This window comes from Herpailurus yagouaroundi, unplaced genomic scaffold (genome assembly GCF_014898765.1).
Source record: "Herpailurus yagouaroundi ecotype Mexico unplaced genomic scaffold, PumYag 187, whole genome shotgun sequence".
NCBI lineage: Eukaryota > Metazoa > Chordata > Mammalia > Carnivora > Felidae > Herpailurus > Herpailurus yagouaroundi.
This window is the reverse complement of record NW_024412418.1, coordinates 2,524,015-2,526,895: the sequence shown is the minus strand read 5'-3', so window position 1 is coordinate 2,526,895 and position 2,881 is coordinate 2,524,015.

Here is a 2,881-nt window from a genome sequence, read left to right as displayed (position 1 = left end):
AATTCCTGCTCTTACATTATCAATTCACCAATGAAGAGTGAGATCCTTAATTCCCAAGCCCCCAAACCTTAACCCCCCAAAAAAGCAGAACCCCAGGCATCTGTTCTCTCTCTCTCTCTCTCTCTCTCTCTCTCTCTCTCTCTCTCTCCACCTTGACCTCAAGGTGTGGCCCCCAGTGTGTAATTCCCAGGTCCGTGAATAATAAGACTCTACTTTTTTCAAAGTTCCCTGATGGTTATGGCTGAGGGCATCTTGCAATCATAATAGGAACCACAAAGGCCGGTCCAACCACAATATTGGTTATTGATAGGCTGATACTGGCACAAAACAAGGCTACAGAAAAACCCTGAAAACTGTTAAATAAAATGTCTCTCCCCTATCTTGACAAATATACCTTCATAACTAAAGTATCAATCATGGACAATAACACTGGAATAATGTACATTACAGTGTTCGCAGTAGCTCTCTCTAGATAGTGGGGCTGTGTATTGGTAGCTGGGAGCAGTGTATTGGTCCCATATTGTGTGAGGAATTTGACACTCAAGAGGTCACATAGCCATTGTGCAAAACAGTATGGTGACTTCTTGAAACCTTTAAAATAGAATGACCAGGGGCGCCTGGGTGGCGCAGTCGGTTAAGTGTCCGACTTCAACCAGGTCACTATCTCGCAGTCCGTGAGTTCGAGCCCCGCGTCAGGCTCTGGGCTGATGGCTCAGAGCCTGGAGCCTGTTTCAGATTCTGTGTCTCCCTCTCTCTCTGCCCCTCCCCCGTTCATGCTCTGTCTCTCTGTCCCAAGGATAAATAAACGTTGGGAAAAAAAAATTTAAAAAAAAAAAAAAACAAAAAAAAAAACAAAAAAAACAACAACAACAAAAAAAAAAATAAAATAGAATGACCATATGATCCAGCAATTCTACTCCTAGGTATATACCCAAAAGAATTGATAGCAGGGACTCAAATACATACTTGTACATCAATATTCCTAACAGCACTCTTTATAATAGGCAAAAGGTGGTAGTAACCCAATGTCCATCAAGAGGTGAATGGTAAAATAAATGTGTGTGTGTGTGTGTGTGTGTGTGTGTGTGTGTGTGTGTATTCATATACACAAACACACAATGGGACTTTTCTCCACCTTAAAAAGAAATAAAATCTTGAATGAAATTTTGAAATTAAAACATGGGTGAATTTTGAGAGCATTATGCTAAGTGAGATAAGCCAGACACAAAAGGATAAATGCTACATGCTTGCAGTTATATGAGGTATGGAGAGTAAGCAAGTTCATGGAGACTGAAATAGAAGAGAGCTTACCAGAGGCTGGGGGGAGGAGGAATGGGAATTATTGCTGAATGGGCACAGAGTTTCTTTTTGGGATGATGCAAAAATTCTGGAAATGGATAGTCGTGATGTGGTTGTACCACACTGTCAATGTCCTTAACATGGCTGAACTATAATATATCCTTAAAACTTGTTAAAGAGATGACTTTTATATTAGGTATATTTTACCACAATAAAAATAGAGTTTAGAAAAGGGTCTACTCAGGGGTCCCCGGGTGGCTCAATCAGTTAAGTGTCCAACTTCAGCTCAGGTCATGATCTCACGGTTCGTGGGTTCAAGCCCCACATCAGGGTCTGTGCTGACAAGTCAGAGCCTGGAACCTGCTTTGGATTCTGTGTCTTCCTCTCTCTGTGCCTCCTGTTTGCCCTCTCTCTCTCTCTCTCTCTCAAAAATAAATAAATGTTTAAAACATTAAAAAGAAAAGAAAAGGGTCTACTCATATTTTTCAGCAGTTTTCTTATTTAGAAAGAAAAATCTGATGGTGAAGCTCGAGAAAACTTGTATTTGGGTAAATGTTGGAGGCAGAACCAATGTGAGGAGGTAAAGGGTATATCTGATGTAAGGAGAAGGCTCTGGACTGAGGCCAGCCAGGACAGAGTGTGACGGAAGGAGAGGGTATGCAGGGCGTCGTGGAGGACATAACTGCTGACAGATCTGTGTGAGGAATAACGCTCTGTTCTCCAGTGTCAGCCGGGGCCACCGTGTTCTCGGCACAAATGGAACCACAAGTTCTTTTTGCAGGCTGCACAAGCATGATGGACCTGGAATTAAAACTTCTAAAACCTTGGGGCGCCTGGGTGGCTCGGTCGGTTAAGCGTCCGACTTCAGCTCAGGTCATGATCTCATGCTCCGTGAGTTTGAGCCCCGCGTCGGGCTCTGTGCTGACAGCTCAGAGCCTGGAGCCTGTTTCCGATTCTGTGTCTCCCTCTCTCTCTGCCCCTTCCCCCTTCATGCTCTGTCTCTCTCTGTCTCAAAAATAAATAAACGTTAAAAACAAATTAAAAAAAAACTTCTAAAACCTTAACCGAAAGTTAGAAGGAGAAACTAATAGCGAAAGACATGGGACTGGGCAATTTTAGATAAATTGAGGGGGAAACAGGGAGCGAGGAAAGTTCATGGTGGTGGAAAATAAAGTAGCTTTTTCCAACAGCTACAAGAACAGCGTAGGAAATTTGGTTCAAGCATTTTGAAATTCTGAGGCCCAGCAACAGGATGTGTTTGTTTAGAGATTGCTTCATCAAGCCACAGCGTATACCACAACCTTAGCCCCAGGGGAGGCAAGGTATATTTAATCTTGCTGGTCTGTTAACACATATTTGTTAACTATTTCACCTCCAGGACTGAAACATTTTTAAACATCTATATTAGCTAGTTGGCTAGTGATTGCTTTACATATCTGGTCCCTGGGCTCTTTCTCTTATGTTGAGTAACTTAGTAAGTTTCTCACATTTTTAACAATTCTTCGCATCACTGAATATAAATGCTGACTCTATAAATTAGCATGTTGATGATGTAATCAATGCAACGATCTAACATATGTTA